Below are 20,851 nucleotides of genomic sequence, written 5' to 3'. Positions count from 1 at the left end.
CTTTGAAATTGAGGAATTTGGTCTTGTTGCTACTATAAAGAAAGATTTAGCCTTTAAAGCATCAACATCATCTGCATCATCATTTGACAAATCTGATTGGAAAGCCTTTTATGCAAGAGAACTTGAAGAAAGCAGGAAAGAAAATGTAGAACTTGAAGAACTTGAAGAACTTGAAGCACTATTTTCAAGGAAAATGCCTAAAGGTCCAGTTGGAAGTAAGTATGAAGGTAAAGCACCCTTTAAATGTTTTAACTATAATAAGATTGGTCATAAGGCTTCAAGATGCCCTGATAGACTTGCTAGACTAGGAGAAGAAGCTAGAAGAACATACAAGCCTAACCCTAAATATCAAAGATACAGATTTAAGAAGAATAAAGATAAATCTTGTTATCTTGCTAATGGAGTGACTGATGATTCTGATGAGGATGTGGCAGACAATGGATTGGTTTTTGTTTCTATAATAGAAGATCAACCGACACCTGTAGTCCAATCGATAGAGCAGGCCTTGGCAACTAAAATTGAAGTAAAGGATGAATGGATCATTGATTCAGGATGCTCACATCATATGATAGGAGATAAAGGTAAATTCTTGAACTTTCAAGAATATAATGGAGGCTCAATGAGATTTGGAGATGATAAAGCTTGTCTGATCAAAGGTAAAGGTACAATATCGCTTGATGGTAAGCATAATACTGACAATGTTTACTATGTTGAAGGTTTAAAGCATAATCTTTTGAGTGTTGGTGAATTAGTTGAGAAAGGATTTTAGTTACAATTCAAAAATGGAAAATCCAAAATCATGAATAGAACTAGTTTAGAAATTGCAACCTGTAATCAAACTAGAGGTAATATCTTTAATTTGAATAACAGTGAAATGACATGCTTGATTGTACATATTGATGAAAGTTGGCTATGGCATAAGAGACTCTATCATGTAAACTTTGATTGCATGGTAAAAATTAGTAGTACTAAGGTGGTTAGAGATTTACCTAAAATTGTCAAACCTCATAATATAGTATGTAAGGAATGTCAATTTGGAAAACAAGTTAGAGCTACTTTTAAAAGTATTCTAGAAAAATCCAATAATGCTCTTGACTTAATTCACACTGATTTATGTGGACCAGCTAGAACTAAAAGCTTACAAGGTGATAGATATTTCATGCTAATCATTGATAACTATTCTAGAATGTGTTGGGTTACTTTTCTTAGAGAAAAATCAGAAGTACTTGGGAAGTTCAAACTGTTCAAAGCAATGATAGAAAATGAAACTAGTAAGAAAATCAAATGTCTAAGATCAAATCAAGGAGGAGAATTTACATCTAAGGAATTTAATGAATTCTGTGAAGTGAATGGAATCAAAAGACAACTATCAGCACCTCAGACACCACAACAAAATGGAGTTGTTGAAAGAAAAAATAGAACTATCTTGGATGCAGCTAGAAGTATATTATCATAAGCAAACCTACCACATGTATATTGGAGAGAGGCAGTAACTACATCAGTCTATACATTCAACAAAGATCACATCAAAGGTGAAACCAGTAAGACCCCTCATGTACTATGGTTTGGTATTACTCCTACTCTTAAATATTTCTGAATATTTGGAAGCAAATGCTATATTAGAAGAGATGAGTATATTGGGAAATTTGAGCCTAGAAGTGATGATGGAATATTTCTTGGTTATTCATCTAAGAGTAAAGAATATAGATGTTTTAACAAAAGATTGCAGAATATTGTTGAGAGTACAAATGTGACGATTGATGAACAATTCAGAGGAACTTCAAGGTATATAGATTGTAACCGGCAACAAAAATTATAACAAATGAACCTACACTGAACCCACCGATATAGAATGAAGATCCAGTTACATCGGTATCATCTAAAAATTCCACTGTGACTGAGGAAGAATAGTAAACAAAGACACCATGATATGTAAGACTGAATCATTTTGAAGCTCAGATAATTGGAAACAAGCATAAAGGAGTTATGACAAGAGGAAGATTGGCAAATGAAGAGGTATTTCTTATTTCTAAAATTGAACCATCATCATTTAATGAGGCATGTGAAGATAAATATTGGTATTATGTGTTTTGGATGACTTTGTCTTTTTGTTTCATGCATTAATCTTTACCATTATTGCAATTATCTAATAAAACTATCCACCGGTATAAAAGACCGGTTCATCGGTATTAAGAAGTAAGTTGGTTAAGTTGTTTTTGGTTTGAATTTATTTGACAACTGATTCAAACCCCCTCTCAGTTGTCTCTGGGACCTTACAATTGGTATCAAAATTGAGGCAGTCAGATTATTTTTGGCTTTTGCAGCACATAAGAACTACAAAGTATATCAAATTGATATTAAATGTGCATTTATGAATGGAGATCTTGAAGAAAAAGTTTACATTGAACAACCTGATGGATTTTCTTTGATAGATAACAAAGATATGGTTTGCAAGTTAAGGAAATCATTGTATGGATTGAAACAAGCTCCAAGAGCTTGGTATGCAAGATTGGATAAGTATCTTTCAAAGATTGGTTTCTCTAAAGGTAATGCTGATAGCAACTTATATTATAAAGTAGCTAATGATGACATCTTGGCTATAGAAGTTTATGTTGATGATATAATCTTTGGAGGAGAAGATGGATTATGTAAAGACTTTTCTATTAAAATGTAGCAAGAATTTGAAATGTCTATGATCATAGAAATAAGATTCTTTTTAAGATTATAGATTTCACAAACTATCAAAGGTAAATTCTTGAGTCAATCCAAGTACTTAAAGGAGTTACTAAAGAAATTTGGGATGGAAAACTCTAAACCCATAAGCACACCTATGACTACAAGTGAAAAACTATCACTAAGGGATGAATATACACCTGTTAATCCAACTAGGTATGGATCTATGATAGGAGGTTTATTGTATTTGACACAAACCAGACCTGATATCATGAATGCAGTATGTATTGTTTCAAGATTTCAGAGTAATCCTAGAGAAAATCATGAATCAGCAGTAAAAAAGATTTTCTGGTACTTACAAGGAACTACAAATCTTGGATTATGGTATCCTAGAGATGAAACCTTTGAATTATGTACATACACAGATGCAAATTGGGTAGGAGATGTGGATGATAGAAAAAGCACCACTAGCGGAGCATTTTTTCTTGGAAGTAGACTAGTTTCTTGGTTGAGTAAGAAACAAAGTTGTACGTCCTTATCAACAACAGAATCAGAATATGTTGCAGCAACAACTAACTATACATAGGTACTATGGCTTAAACAAAATGTTGAAAGACATAAAGGTAAAATGCGAGGAACCTATAACTATCTATTGTGATAACACTACATCAATTGATATGTCTAAGAGTCCAGTACTACATTCTAAAACCAAACATGTTTCCATCAAACTGAATTTTCTAAGGGAAAATGTTGAAGAAAAAGAAATAAAACTGGTTTATGCGAATACTAAAGAGCAGATTGCAGATATTTTCACTAAACCTCTACCTAAGGAGACTTTTGAATATCTTAGAGATCAGCTTGGGGTCATACCCCCACCGGTAGACACTTAGAAAGTTGTTTTTTTGTCATCAACCGACAGAATTAATAGAGAAATCTTTTACTCCCGCTTTGATGAGGAAGCTACTTCTTAAGGGGAGTAGTCGGTATACTAAATTGGTTGGTATTTTGTATATGAACTTGGTTTTGTAGTAACTTTGGCATTTGATGTCAAAGGGGGAGAGATTGGTATGGAAAAATACAAGGAAACACAAGGAAACACATGTCACTCTCGGGGGGAGAGATTGTTACTTTGGGAGAGATTACCTATATTTTGGTAATTAGATAGATTACTTATATTTTGGTAATTGTTGGTATTTTGGTATTCGGCATTTCCATTTTGTCACTTTGATAGTTTTTCCATCTTGTGTTTCCATCAATCCCAAAGGGGGAGATTGTTGGTATTTTGGTATGGTTTTGTCATTGATGTCAACACCTACTAAACCTTATCAACTCTAGCACTTTGGAGAATCAAAAACACTCACTAGCAAGCAAATGACTTATGCACAGTCACCGGTATCTGGTACACCAGTAGGATATAATCATCACCAGCACTTGCAATGGCATGAAAAACAATTGGTTATGTCAAAGACATCATTTAGACACTTTGTCTTAGAGGTTTGTTTATCGGCATATTCGTATTTGCATATTTGTTGTTACCGGCAAATATGTCTAGGTTATACACCGACACGTTTATCTTTTCCAGATCAGCATGACACACTATGGAGATTATTTATTATTGTTGTAAATGCATCAAGCTAACATGTAGAATCAGTTATTGCATCGGATATTGTTTTATTTGTAAAAAGATTTTATTGTAATATCTTGTAGAGCCGACCTACTAAAATTGGTCCTAGGTTATGATATAAATGTAAGATCTTATTTGTAAGATCGGATGTGGAATGAGAAAAAAGAATTGTGTGAAGGTATATGCGAGAATAAGAAGAGCTATACATGCAGACATAATTTGAAGGTGAAGCAAGATTTTTGTGAAAGCATATCATAACTGCACCGGTACTGAATCCATAATATGAAGATGCTATTTTGAGTAGTACATCCTTATTGGATTTAAGCATCCAATTGTAGCTAGTGTGACTCCTATTTTGTGTTTGAGCAGTGAGCTCTAGGCACTTGGCCTTTCTACATGTCCAGACCCCATTTGTATACACTTACTATCTACAGTAGTATCATCTGATTGTGGGTAACATTTCCCACTATGGTTTTTCCCCTTATAGGGTTTCCACATACAAATATTGGTATTATGTGTTGTGGATGACTTTGTCTTTTTGTTTAATGCATTAATCTTTATCGGTATTGCAATTATCTGATAAAACTGTCCACTAGTATAGAAGACTAGTTCACCAGTATTAAGCAGTAAGTTGGTTAAGTTGTTTTTGGTTTGAATTTATTTGACAACTAATTCACCCCCCTCCTCTCAGTTGTCTCTAGGACCTAACATGCCAGATCGTCATCAGAATAATAAAAAGATTTGTCTCTATTTTTCTTAAACTTGTATTTCTAAATAGAGATCATGAAGAATAAGTTTATATTGAACAACCTGATGGATTTTCTTTGACAGATAACAAAGAAATGGTTTGTGGGCTAAGGAAAGATTTATATGGATTGAAACAAGCTCCTAGAGCTTGGTATGCTAGATTGGAAAAATATCTTTTGAAACTTGAATACACTAAAGGTAATGCTGAGAGCAATCTATACTACAATGTAACTAATGATGACATCTTGGTTACTAAAGTTTTTGTTGATGATATAATCTTTGGAGGAGAAGATGGTTTGTGTAAAGACTTTTCTAATGAAATGCAGCAAGAATTTGAAATGTCTATGATTGGAGAGATAAAATTCTTTTTAGGATTGCAGATTTCATAGACTAATAAAGGTATATTCCTATGTCAATCTAAGTACTTGAAGGAATTACTAAAGAAATTTGGCATGGAAAAATGTAAACCGGTAAGCACACCTATGACTACAACTGATAAATTATCTTTAAAGGATGAATCTACACTTGTTAATACAACTACATACAAATCTATGATAGGAGGTTTACTATATTTGACACAAACAAGACCTAATATTATGAATGCAGTATGTATTGTTTTAAGATTTCAGAGTAATCCTAAAGAAAATCATGAATTAGTAGTGAAAACGATTTTCCGGTACCTACAAAGCACTAAAAATCTTGGTTTATGGTATCCTAGAGATGAAAATTTTGACTTATGTGCATACACAGATGCTAATTGGGTAGGAGATGTGGATGATAGAAAAAACACCACCGACAGAGCATGTTTTCTTGGCAGTAGACTAATTTTATGGTTGAGCAAGAAATAGAGTTGTACAAGTCTATCAACAACAGAATCAAAATATGTTGTACCAACAACTAATTGTACATAGGTATTATGGATCAAGCAAATGTTGAAGGACATAAAGGTAAAATTCAAGGAGCCTATAACTATCTATTGTCATAATATGGAAGCAATTAATATATCAAAAAACCCAATATTTCATTGTAAGACTAAACATGTTTCTATCAAATTCAATGTTCTAAAAGAGAATGTTGAAGCAAAAGAAGTCAAATTCATTTATGTGAATACTAAAGAGAAGATTGCAGATATTTTTACAAAGCCTTTGCCTAAGGAAACATTTGAGTATCTTAGAGAGCAACTTGGAGTCCTACCCCCACTGGTAGAGATTTAGATAGTTGATGTTTGTCATCAACTAACAGAATTAATAGAGAAATGTTTTATTCTGACTTTGATGAGGAGAGCTACTTCTCAGGGGGAGTAGTTGGTATTTTGTATTTGGTTTTCAATTGCTTTGGCATTTGATTTCAAAGGGGGAGAGATTGATATGGAAAAACACATTATCTTTTTCTTTTGGGGAGATATTATTCCTAAGGGGAGAGCTATTATGTATTTTGATTTCTGGTTAATCATCTCTTTGGGAGATTGTTGGTTTTTGGTTTTTGTCATTTCTATTTTGGCACATTGATGGTTTTTCCATCTTGTGTTGCCATCAATGACAAAACCATATCAACATATCCAAAATACAAACAATATGATCATGAGAGGGATTTGTAGGCATGATGGATCCTTGAGGTGAAAATGGAGGATCATGACAAGGAGATGAAGGGATACTTTGATCTTGACATGGAAGAGGACCATTGGATAGAGTAGGAAGGGTGTTTGACTCTTCATTTTGAATAGAATCATTTGAAAAGGTGGGAGAGGCATCATGATCTTTCTTATGAAGTGGATTAGGAATGGGATATGGAAGGATGATTTTCTCTTGAGATGGAGGGGGGTCATATTGGAAGAAATGGAAAGGTATAAGTGGATCATCATGGGAATCTAGTGAAATAGGATCTTTTTCAATCATTAGATAGGATTGGAGAGTTTTGTTATCTTGATCTTGATTTATGATAGGACTTGTTTCTTCATTTTTCAGATTATGCTCCTGACATGGAGTCACTTCTAAGGAAGGGGTAGGATTTTGCATAGGTGTAGGGGATTCTTAGAAGATCTCCATATTTTGGCATGATGGGGAATCATTTTGAGTGGGACTCTTTGGAGTGCGTATGTTTGGAATTGAAGTGTATGATGGTATAGGATCTAGGATTTTTAAATCTTTAGAGGAAATTGTATTAGTATTGGGATTAACTTGGATTTCCATAGGAGATAGCCCTTTAAGGTAAACATGAGAAGTTTCATTGTTTGAAGGAGATGAAGACATCATGGAAGGGATGGAGGCTACATATGGAACCTTTCTAGACATAGGTTCATGATTTTGATCATGCTTAGAAGTAGTTCCTTCTTTTTCTTTAGGTGAGTCATTAGGATCTTCAATTTCAATGACACCATTATCAATGAGATCTTGAATCTTATGTTTTAATTCCATGCATTTTGAAGGCTTATGTTCATTTTGTCTATGATATTCACAATAATTACTCACAAATTCACATCCCCATGTGGTCATTTTAGGGAATATGATAAGATTATGCTCAAGAAGCTCTTTCAAAGCCAACTCAATAGATTGCCCCAAAGGTGTAAACTATCTATCTAGAGGATATTTGGAGGAAATGTCTTTATGTCTTGGTGAAGGTGTCTTGTGAGCTTGTTCGAGATTTGGCTTTTGATTGTCAAATCATATAATAATTTTAGCATTCCTTGAAGTTTCTCACTCTTGATATCATGTATTTGTTTTTCAAATGGATTCATTGATTTATTTTGTTGCATTTTCATGTCATATATTTCTTTATTGATATCTTGAATCGTTTGAGCCAAGGTAGCTATGGGAATTGGAGCTAAGGGAGCCATGGGCTTCCTACTTTTGTCAGAATTTTTAGAAGAGCTTCTGGTTTGAACATGCATTTATAATTGATAGGACCGAGAGCTAGATGTGTTGCAGAAGTCAAGATCAAATTGTAGCTAGTTGTTCATTTAACGTAGTGATTGAGTGAAGTAACTAAGATCTTGTTTGGTTTCAGGAATAATCTATCCTGTGTAAGACGTTATCTAAGTTAACTTAGGTTTGATAAGATGTTGTTTGAACTAGCTGAGAGATGATCGACCAAATCGTGCAACACAACGACAGTGGTACACTATCAAAGTTGTTTATTCTCAGAAGGATGATAACCAAATTTATGCTTGTTGTAGACTAATTTAAGCAAGTTTGATTGTTTGAGACTGATAAAATTAGAAAATTATATGACAAAGGATTGGACAGAGATGAGATTTTGACAGACAGAGTTTCAATGACTAATGACAACCTATTTTTGATAAGGACTGAGTTTTCACTGACTGACGAGACCAGTTTGGACACAGACAAAGTTTTTGATAGCTAAGGTATACCAGTTTGTGACACAGATAGAGTTTTGATCATTGAGTTTATTTTTTGTTTTCTCCAGTTTTGGTATTCCAGTTTTAGTTTTAGGGATGAAAACACTAAAAACACGTAATATGAATAATAACTCCAATCACAACATGCAAACCCTATGGAAATTTGTGAGAGAAGAAAACCTTTTCTTGTAGACTTGGATACACACCCAATAGCTAATCAGAATACGACCATTGAGTCTAACGCAATGGATTCTCAATGTCGTATTAGTTGACTCAAAATGCTAATGGGGGCACGAAATGACAAGTATCTTGGGAGAGTTACTATCTCTCTTGCACAAAGATTATCCCCCTTTCGAAGGTGAACCGGGTAGCTTCTATCTTATAGTTATTAGTCATGAATTATGTTTGAAATTACCCCTTGAAGTCACACAAGCATGATTGATTCCTGTAGACCAACAAGGTACCGAAACAAGTTGTAGTCACGTAAACATGATTGAGACTGCGAGGCCCTACAAAATGCTCGATATGAGAGATCTCAAAGAGAAAACTCAAATAATCCCATCCTCTAAGACTTTAATCACCAAAGGCCTATTTATTATAGTGAGTTAGAATGCTCAGGTCCATCTGTACTCACTTGGGTCATTCTCACAGGGTGATTACTTTTTCCCACTGTGACAGGCCTGCTAAAGGTACACAAATCTCAAAACTTAGAAAAAAGCTTTGAGGGTCTAGATTTATGATTGCCTGTAAAAGACAAGAGCATACTCTCCTACCTCTCAGATTTTTCTGAAAAACAAAAAGGACAGATTTTTTCTTTAACCAGATAGCAATTTAAGTGCCTCAAAATTAATTTAAAGAATACATGATGTTTGGTCGATTCTCTTTAGGCAACCTGTAAAACCAACACATTAGTAGTCATGTTGTTTTTTATTCTTTGATAGGTGTATGTTTGATTGATAAATTATTTGTCAAGCAAACCTGCAAACATTAAAAGCCCAAAATTAGTTGCCAAAATAACATAGAAAAATTCATCAAAAGAAAATTCTAGCATGCAAACTGTAAATTAAACTAATCTAACAAGAATTTCGATTTTTTATGACTATCCTAGTTATGACAGTTTTGATAGTACTTCACTCTGTTGTTTATAACTTTTCAACAAGAGATAATTAGAAAAATCGCTTTGGTGGAAATGTGAAAAACTTGGTTTTACATAACATATTGAAATTTTATTTAGATCCAATTGTTCAATAAAAAGTTATGCCCTCGAAACAGAGACCATTTTTTATTGTCATAGAAGAATAAGTAAAATGATAGTACTGCAATCTTTCATTCCTAACTTTCAAACCAAAAATTCTTAGGAAAATTGCTTCAGTGAAAATATAGACAACTTGGTTTCCAACAATATATCAAAATTGGTCGAGATGCAATGGTTCAATAAACAGTTATGCCTTCCAAACATAGACCATTTTTTACTATCCTCGAAGAACAAGTAAAAAGAAAGATTTTTATTTGCTAATTTAACACATGTTTATTAGTTATAAAAACCAAACATTAAATTTGTTCAAGAAATATTAGAAATCTTGTAGTCGTGGGTTTGAGCCCCACGGAGGGCACCAAAAATGTGTGTGAAAAGTGGACCTGTATCTGTATCTGTATCTGGAATACTCAACACTTCAATTAAGTCATTAGATGCATGGTTAGTAAATCAATAATCAATGAATAATAAACCATTACAAAGTGACACATTGCCTTCTAGTAGATGAGAGTTTAGATTGCTTTCAAATTGCTAAGCTATCCAGTGACTAGACAACACCTAAACGAAGGATTTTTAAATCTATATGAGCATGGATTTAAGCTAAATGGATGCAAGAATTAAGCTAGATGAATGTATGATTTGCAAGATTTAATCTAACATGATTTAAGCAATATATGAATATTTAAGCTAAATGATTTAAGTAATATGAAATAACTAATATACAATATCTCTGTACAAATTATCAATGAACCTAGAGCAAAAAACAACATAATAACAATATATTCTCCAACATTTTTTTGAATGAGAGATGAGAGCCTGAATTTATAGAAAATTTAGAAAGAAACCAAAGGCTGAGATCAAATGATGATGAGCGGTCAAGATTTTCCAAGAGGAAGCACAATCTAGGTGAATTGATGTGATTGGATGCTTTTCTCATTTTTAAAGGAAATTGAACTAAAATTAAGATAAAATCAAGAAAAAACTGATTTATTCTTTATTTCATTCAATTTTAATGTTAAATTGTTTTAATTGCTTTCTTTGAGATTATCTATCAATTTTTAATTTGTTTTTTCAAGATTATCTCCAATTGATTTCTTTTCTCAAAATTTTGATTCTTTTTTGTTTAATTAATTCATTTTTTTATTTGTTTCCTTTTTTGAAGATTTGTGCTCATAATTTCCAATTCCTCTTTCTTGATTTGTTTCCTTTTTTGAAGATTTATGGCAATTTTTATTCATTTTTCAAATTAATTCCTCTTTTTGATGATTTACTCGCAAATTGATTTATTTAATTAAATATGCAAAAGAGATTTAATTAAAATAAATAAGATAATTGTTTAAAATGATTTACTTGGAATGATTTAATTAATTAAATAAATATTTAATTAATATTGAGTGATTAATTTTGTCTTGTGACATTGATTATTTTAGAAATTAATTGTGTGATCAAGATTTATTTAATTGCCTTTGGTTAGGACCTTGGTGACGTTCTCGAGATTAGGGGCTCATGGTTTAGATGACCATTTTTAGGGTATTACAATCACATACTTTCTACAGAGGTATCATCTAACTGTGGGTAGGCTTCCCACCGTTGTGGTTGCATTGTGTTGATTATTTGTTTCATTTTTAAGTTTTATTGCTTACCAGTATCTATTTTGGTTTTATAGGTACTTAATCTGGTTAAAGGCCATTAAGTGGATTAAATGATATAATATGTTAATAACTTATTCATCCCCCCTCTTAGTTATTCACTAGTTATCCTAACAATTGGTATCAAAGCTTTGGTCCTCTTTTGCAAAAGCTTAACTGCTTGAGGTAGATACTATGGCAGCTAACACTTCAAATCTACCATCAAGTATTTTCAGAAGAGAAATCCCTAAGCTTGATGGAACAAATTATGGGATATGGAAAATTCGAATGGAGACTCATCTTAGATGTCTTTGCAAAGATATTTGGGAGATCACTGATAAAGGATACACACCTTATGATCCAACATTTTGGCAATCTTGCTCCTGTAGACTTGGACAAGAATATTGAAAATGATTGCAAAGCTAGAGAAGCCCTCTTGTATGCACTTATTGATCAACAAATCATGTGATTGATTGACAAATCATCAGAAAAGGTTATGTGGGACAAATTGGAAACTCTGAATGAAGGTGATCCTACTGTCTAAATTGCTAAACTTGATGGTTGTCTGGTAATATATGAAAACTTAAAGATGGAAGATAATGAAAGAATTGTTGTGTTTATAGAAAGTAAATGAGATTATTATGGGAATTCAATGTTGTGGAGGATTTTTGAGTGAAGATGAAATAGTTTCCAAAGTCTTGAGAGCCCTTCCACCGGCTTACAAGATGAAGGCAACTGCAATTAATGAATTGAGAACAATATAAAACTCTTCAATTAACAAAGACATGGCGATTGGGAAATTATCTTCTTTTAAGCTTGAAGAATTTGGATCTTCTGGAGCTATAAAGTCTGAACCTGCTTTACATGCATCATCATCATCATCTACCAACAAAATTTATTGGAAAGTCCTATATGTAAAAGAATTGGAAGACATGAGGAAAGAAGATGAATAATTTGAGCAATTGGAAATCTTATTTGCTAGAAAATTACCTAAAGGTCCAACAGTAAGTAAGTATTAAGAAAAAGCACCTTTTAAATGTTTTGCACGTAATAAGATTGGTCATTTTGCATCCAAATGTCTTGAAAGGAATGCAAGATTTGAGGAAAGAGTTAAGAAATCATTTAAGCCTAATCAGATCAGATATAGATTCAAGAAAAGTAAACAATGCTATATAGAGGATGAGGAAGGAGTAAGTGATGACTTTGGGGATGAGCCAAAAGAAGACTCTGCTAGTGGATCCAGAAATGGAAATGAATGGGGTTTTTATGCTTGAAAGGAAGATGAACCGGAACCGGCTATCATAAATGAAGAAAACACCTTGGCAGAAAAAGTTGATGATAAGGATGAATGGGTAATTGATAGTGGATTCTCACATCATATGAATGGAGATAAAGGGAAATTCTTGCCCCTGCAAGAATACAATGGTGGCCAAGTCAGATTTGGAGATGACAAAGCATGTATGGTCAAAGGTAGAGGTATTAATTCTTTGGATGGCAAGCATAATATTGATAATGTGTATTATGTAGAAGGTTTAAAGCATAATATTTTGAGTGTTGGTCAATTGGTGGACAAGGCTTTCCAACTTCAGTTTAAAGATAGAAAATGCAAAATCATAAACAAGACTGGTTTGGAGATTGTAACCGGTACTCAGACTAGAGGTAACATCTTTCACTTGAATACTGGTAATAAGACATGTTTGATTTCTCATATTGATGAGAGTTGGTTATGGCATAAGAGGTTGTGTCATGTTAATTTTGATTGTATTATTAAGATCAATTCAACTAAGGCAATTATAGATATACCTAATCTTATGAAGCCTCATAATCCGGTATGTAAGGAATGTCAATTGGGAAAGCAAGTTAGAACTTCTTTTAAAAGGATACATGATAAATCTAATAATATACTTGATTTGATTCACACTGACTTATGTGGTCCAGCAAGGACTAGAAGCTTTCAAGGTGATAGGTATTTCATGTTGATTATTGATGACTATTCTAGGATGATGTGGGTGACTTTTCTTAGGGAGAAGTCTGAACCCTTTGAGAAATTCAACATCTTTATAGAAAAGGTTGAAACAAAAACTAGATTGAAAATCAAATGTCTAAGATTAAATCAAGGCAGTGAGTTCACTTCTCATGAATTTAATAGTTATTGTGAGAAAAATGGTATTAGGAGACATTTATCTTTACCTCAGACTCCTTAGCACAATGGAGTAGTGGAAAGAAAGAACAAAATAATTTTGGATGCAACAAGATCTATGATGATGAAGCCAAATTGCCTCACACCTACTAGAGAGAAGTAGTGAGTACAACAGTATACACATTCAACAGAGTTCACATCAAAGGTGAAACCGGTAAGATGATAACTCAATGAGGAATGATGACTACCAAACCAGTACTGAGAGGGGGGGTGAATCAGTACAGTCACAAATACTTTCCAAACACCAGTTAGATAGTAAACACTGCAAATGATAGACAAACAATAACATCAATCTAAAACAAAGTACAACCGGTAAAGCTAAGAATGACTGTGACAAGTATTAACCAGTTAATCACTTAGTTTTCCACTCAACTTAATACTACACTTCCATTTCACCCTTATCCATGAACAATTAATCTATCATCTGAAATATAATAACAGCTAGTTTAACATGATTTACCTTTAGACACAAATCACTTAAACCATCACATGAAAAAGATGACACATGACACATAGATTTTTCACGTGGAAACCCAACTGGGAAAAACCACGGTGGGGATGAATACCAACAAGCTATTTTTGAACTCTTTAGAAGTTCACTCTGTTAGGAGCCTAGTCTAGTTGAAGACTGTTACAACACATCCTGCTAGGAACTCATCCTGTTGGGGATCACCTGGTTAAGAGATGGCTAGAATACTCGGTTAAGGGTTAAACCTTATTAGAGGTTATGTTGTTAGAGGATTTTATGAACTCAATGGCTTTGAGTCACCCTATTAAAGGATTTATAGCAAGTTGGTTAAAGATACCCGGTCAAGGGATTTTCCAACTGTAGAAGTGGTTAAAGATCCACAAGTGTTACAATGATTTGATAATAACACTCAATGCCTAATGCAGATCCACTTAAGCTCTTTCCTTCTGCACACACACTATGCAGGCATCAATCCTCTTATCTAGTCTTGTAAGAATCATGTATCTCTACACTTAGATACACACACACCATTTTCTAACAACCTCAATAGGAAACACAACATTGACCTTATAGGAAACAGATAGGTCGACAACGTAAACCCTAAACCCTAAACATTTAGGTTAAGCAATTTAGGTGGTTCAATCCCGACCATTGAACACTTTGCATTTGAATACAATGGCCTTGAACAGATCTCAAGACATTATCCATCATTCATTCTTCACCACTTCATAGAGGCGATAACCCATCATGCGTTCTCCACCATTTATAGGGACTTCACACATTCTCTAGGTAGATAGGATCAATCTCCTTCATACAAGATCCTACACGGGCACAAGGCTGACATGACAACACGATCTAATCTCCATTACAAGGCTAACTCATCACACGATGTTATCGATTGAATCACACAAGCTTGGAACACTTCAACTGGAAACCCTTAAGCTAAGACTACCAACCGGTAGTCATACCATATTAAGCCTTAATAGAAAACATTGCATATGTCGATTCACATTCCATCATACCGGTTCACTTAGACAAACATACTACTTCACCTATTGCTCATATACTGGTTTATACCACTATACTAGTTCTCTTTGCCAGCTACTTAGTTTCAATATACCGGTTCACTTCTTTGCACATATACCGATTCACCACATTGTATTGGTTCACTTTTTAGCATATTGCCGGTTCACTTTTCAGCATATTTCCAGCTCACTTTTTAGCATATTGCCAGTTCACTCTCCAACATATTGACATCAATGACAACATAATATCATCATGTCAACATACTCTGTACAAATGCCAACATTCTCCCCCTTTGGCATTGATGGGAATATACAAAGATATCTCTCTTTCTACATCACATATTCTCTCCTAATACTGTAGATATCTTCTCTTTGCTTTATATCTTCTCCCCCTTTGACAACAATGCCAAAGTGGAGGCACAAGCTTTCTTGTTCCACTATGCTTCTCCCCCTAAGGAGTAGCATCCTTCAACACATCAATCCTGAAAAATATTGGACACTGCAATACCTAACTGATGTGGAGCACATACTTTTAGTTCACCTCTTGAAGGGGCAGCACCCCTAATTCACCTCTTAAATAGGTAATGTAGCCTTTGGTAGAGGCTTGGTGAATATATCGGCTAACTGCTCCTTACTGGAAACATGTTCCAATACAACCTCCTTGTTCTAAACTTTCTCCCTCAAGAAATGATACTTGAGCTGAAAGTGCTTGGTTCTAGCATGCAAAACCGGATTCTTGGAAATGTTAATTACACTTGTATTATCACAAAATATGCTTACCGGTTCAAATATAGGAACTTTGAAGCCATTCTATACATGCTTCATCCAAATAGTCTGGGTGCAGTTCATAAAAGCTACAACATACTCTGCTTCTGCTGTACACTGAGAGATAAAACTCTATTTTTTACTCATTCATGAGACCAGTCTACCACTGAGAAAGAATGCACCACCAGTTGTGCTCTTCCTGTCATCTACATTACCAGCCCAATCAACATCTATGAATACTTTCAAGTTGAAATCATTATTGTATGGATATCATAACCCATAGTCAATAGTTCCCTTTAGATATCTAAGAATCTACTTAACTGCTACCAATTGGGATTCTCTTGGGATTTGCTGAAACCAGACAGTAATACCCACGGCATGTGCAATGTCCACTCTTCTATGTACTACATAATGTAACTTACCAAACATTGATCAATAATCTTTCTCATTTACCACCATTGAGTCATCCTCTTTTGATAACTTACAACAACTCACCATTGGTGTACCAACCGGTTTACTATCTTCCATGCCAAAGGTCTTCAACACCTCTTTGACATACTTGGATTGAGTAATAAAGATTCCATCTTTCATTTGCTAAATCTACAATCCAATGAAAAAATTAATCTCCCCTATAAGTGACATCTCAAACTCCTTTTTCATCTCATCAGCAAAATCATGACTCATCTTGTCATCTCCTCGAAAGATGATGTCATCAACAAATACTTCACATATCAGAATTTGATCTCCTTCTTATTTCAAGTAGATATTGCTATCTTCACTTGTTCTTTCAAATCCAATCTTCACAAGATGGGAATGCAAGTGTTCATACCATGCTCTAAGTGCCTGCTTTAGTCCATACAAGGCTCTATGTAGTCTACACACCATGTCACTATCTTCTGATAGGGCAAACCGATCTGGTTGCTCTATATACACCTCTTCTTCAAGTATTCCATTTAGGAATGAAGATTTTACATTCATCTAGTATACCTTGAATCCTTTAAAAGCTGCATATGCAAGAAGCATACACACTCCTTCCAATCTTGCTACTGGAGCAAATATTTCTCCATAGTCTTATCCTTCTTCTTGGGCGTATCCTTTACACACTAATCTGGCTTTATTCCTTACCACTATGCCATCCTCATTTACCTTGTTTCTGAAAACCCATTTGGTTCCAATGACATTTTTATGCTCCGGTCTAGGTACCAAAGACCATGTACCATTCTTTTCTATCTAGTTAAGTTCTTGCTCCATTGCCTTGATCCAGTCTTCATCTGTATGTGCCTCTTTAAATGATTTAGGCTCAAATTCAAAGATCATACATGAGCTTTCTCTGACCTTTCTTCTTGTAAGAATTCTTGCATCTTTGTCTCCTATGATCTGCTTTGGATCATGATTGAGTTTGACATACTTAGGTATGTTCTTAACATATTCTTCTTTCTTTTTTTCTTCATCCTCATCTTCATCAGCACCAGCATCCACTAGTGTAGGAACACAATTACTGGTACTAGGCTGCTTTGCAACCGGTTCCCAGAAGGTTACTACCAGTTCATCTATTACTTGCTCACTGTCAGTTTCCTCAGGTTTTCTAGAGTTTTCATCAACTCTAACATTGACGCTTTCAATAATTCTCTGAGTCCTATTGTTGAAACATTTGAGAGCTTTACTCTTGGTGGAATATCTTAGGAATATTCCTTCATCACATTTTGTGTCAAACTTGCTCTGATGTTCACTCCTCTTGATATAACATTTGCTACCAAACATTTTAAAGTAGCTTACCACTGGTGTCTTATGGGTCCAATACTCATAATGAGTCTTATCCTTTCCTTTGTTGATGAGTACTCGGTTCATTGTGTAGACTGCAGTGCTCACCGCTTCTTTCCAAAATGTGTGAGCAACTTTTCCTTAAATCAACATAGTTCTAGTCGCTTCAACAACAATCCATTTGTTTCTCTCTGCTAAGCCATTCTGCTATGGAGTCCGGGGGTTAGATAGTTACCTTTTGATGCCATTCTCTTCAAAATATTTGTTGAATCGACCAAAAGTGAACTCTCCTCCTTGATCAGTTCTAAGGAATTTGATTCTTCTAACACTTTCCTTTTCTACCAGTGCTCTAAAAGCTTTGAAATTTCCAAAGGTTTAAGACTTGTCCTTCAAGAATGTGACCCACATCATTCTTGAGCAATCATCTGTGAGAATTATAAATTACCTATCTCCTTGCACACTCCTAGTTTTCATAGGACCACACAAATCTGTATGCACAAGATCAAGTAAGTTGTCAGCTATGAAAGATTTACCTTTGAAGGTTGAGGAAGACATTTTACCTCTGCACAAAGGATTTTCCAGTTTGCTCAACATCGGCAGTCCTCTAACTGCCTTGATCTTACTGGCCTTCACATTGTTATCAAAGTTTACATGGTAGAGTCTCCTATGCCATATCTAGCTATCATCAAACTTAGCCATAAGACATGTACTTATATTTGCATTTAGCTGAAATAAGTTACCTTTGGTCTGCATATCGGTGGCCATCAATTCACCATTCTTTCCTTTGATTTTGCACACTCCATTTTTGAATTCTAGAATGAGTCCACTATCATCCAGTTGGGCAACACTCAATAGATTGTGTCTGAGACCTTCCACCCAATACACATTGTCAACACTGCTCTTTCCATCCAGAGAGATGGACCCTCTTCCTCTGATCATACATGGTGCATCATTACCAAAGAAAACCATACCACCATCATATTCTTCCAAAGATAGAAACTTGCTCTGGTCATCAATCATATGGTGAGAACAACCACTGTCAATAATCCACTCATTCAAATTATCAAAGCGGGAGACAAGAGCCTTCTTGTTTGACACATTTTCCTTTACTGCACCAAACACAATATCTTCATTCTCTTCATCTTCCGATTCCTCATCTATGACACCTTCATCAACTGTAACAAAACAGTTTCTCCAGTTTCTTCCTTTTAATTTCTTGAACCTCTCCAGTTTGTCCTTATTGTCATCATTAGGACAGTTTACAACAATATGTCCTATCCAATTACAGGAAAAACATTTCAAAGGGAGTTTACCTTTGTATTTATCGGTTCCCTTAGGAAGTCTCATGGCAACAAAAGCTTCAAATTTCATCAGGATCTCCTCATCATCCATTTCTTTGCTCTATCTTGATTCACCACTGGTGCTTGCTTCTTTTCCTTTTCTGGATGGTACAGCAAAAGCTCTAAAAGTTGATTCAGTCTTTTGAACACTGCCATCAAAACTATTTATCTCATAGGTTGTCAACTTTGCAATGATGGATTCTAGGGATACCTTAGTCTTGTCTATTGATCGCAACTCCTGAATAGTAGCAACCCTTATTGCATAGACCGGTAATAAGGATCTCAAAAATTTGCTTACCATAGTGGAATCTTCCATTTTACCACCTGCACTCTTGATATCTCCAACAATGGTTTTGATTCTTATTCCATATTGTTGAATGGTTTCACCTTCAACCATCTGCATGTCTTCAAACTTCCCTCTAAGGCTTTCTTCCTTAGCTTGTTTTACATGCTCATCACCGCCATAGATATTCTCAAGAGTATCCCATACTTCTTTACGATTATCTTTATCCTGGATATCAATAAACTCAATGTTAGATAAGCTGCTGATTAGGGCTTCCATGACTTGTCCATTCTCCTGTATTTCTCTCTTTTGATCATCGGTGAGAGTACCGGTAGGAATAACAAAAGAATTCTCAACATAGCTTCAGTGTCGAGCACCCATGCTTCTGATGTAAATCTTCATTTTGTCCTTCCATATTTTAAAGTTATCTCTGTTTCCCACTTCATCATTACAATAGGATCTTTCCCTCAAGCAGTTAAGCTTACAACACAGAGGACCTGGAGGACACTCTGATACCAATTGATAACTCAATGATGAATGGTGAGTACCAAATCAGTACTGAGAGGGGTGGTGAATTAGTACAGTCACAAATACTTTCCAAAAATTGGTTAGACAATAAACACTGCAAATGACTGACAAACAAGAACACCGGTTTGAAACAGAGTACAACTGGTAAAGCTAAGAATGACTGTGACAAGTATTAACCGATTAATCACTTACTTTTCCACTCAACTTAATACTAAACTTCCATTTCACCCTTATCCATGAACAAGTAATCTATCATCTGAAATATAATAACAGCTAGTTCAACATGATTTACCTTCAGACACAAATCACTTAAACCATCACATGAAAAACATTACACATGACACATAGATTTTTCACATGGAAACCCAACTAGGAAAAACCACGGTGGGGATGAATACCCACAAGTTGTTTTTGAACTCTTTAGAAGTTCGCTCTGTTAGGAGCCTAGTCCGGTTAAAGATTGTTACAATAGGTCCTGTTAGGGATCACCCAGTTAAGGGATGGCTAGAATACCCGGTTAAGGATTAAACCCTGTTAGAGGATTTTATGAACTCAATGGCTTTGAGTCACCCTATTAAAGGATTTACAGCAAGCTAGTTAAAGCTACCTGGTCAAGGGATTTTCTAAATTTTGAAGTGGTTAAAGATCAAAAGGTATTACAATGATTTGATAATAGCACTCAATACCTAATGAAGATCCACTTAAGCTCCTTCCTTCTGCACAAACACTATGCAGGCATGAATCCTCTTATTTGGTTTGGCAAGAATTACGTATCTCTACACTTAGATACACACATACCATTTGCCAACAACCTTAGCGTGAAACACAACATCGACCTTATAGGAAACCGATAGGTCGGCAGCATAAACCCTAAACCCTAAACATTTAGGTTAAGCAATTTAGGCGGTTCAATCCTGACCATTGAACACTTTCCATTTGAATAAAATGGTCTTAAACAGATCTCAAGACATTCTCCATCATTCATTCTTCACCGCTTCATGGAGGTGATAACCCATCATGCGTTCTCCACCATTTACAGGGACTTCGCACATTCTCGAGGTAAATAGGATCAATCTCCTTCATGCAAGATCCTGTATGAGCACAAGACTGACGTGGCAACACAATCTCATCTCCATTACAAGGATAACTCATCAAAAAATGTCATTGGTTGAATCACACAGGCTTGGAACACTTCAAC

Source organism: Cryptomeria japonica, chromosome 7, assembly GCF_030272615.1.
Source record: "Cryptomeria japonica chromosome 7, Sugi_1.0, whole genome shotgun sequence".
Classification (NCBI taxonomy): domain Eukaryota; kingdom Viridiplantae; phylum Streptophyta; class Pinopsida; order Cupressales; family Cupressaceae; genus Cryptomeria; species Cryptomeria japonica.
Note: the sequence above shows the minus strand (reverse complement) of the source record.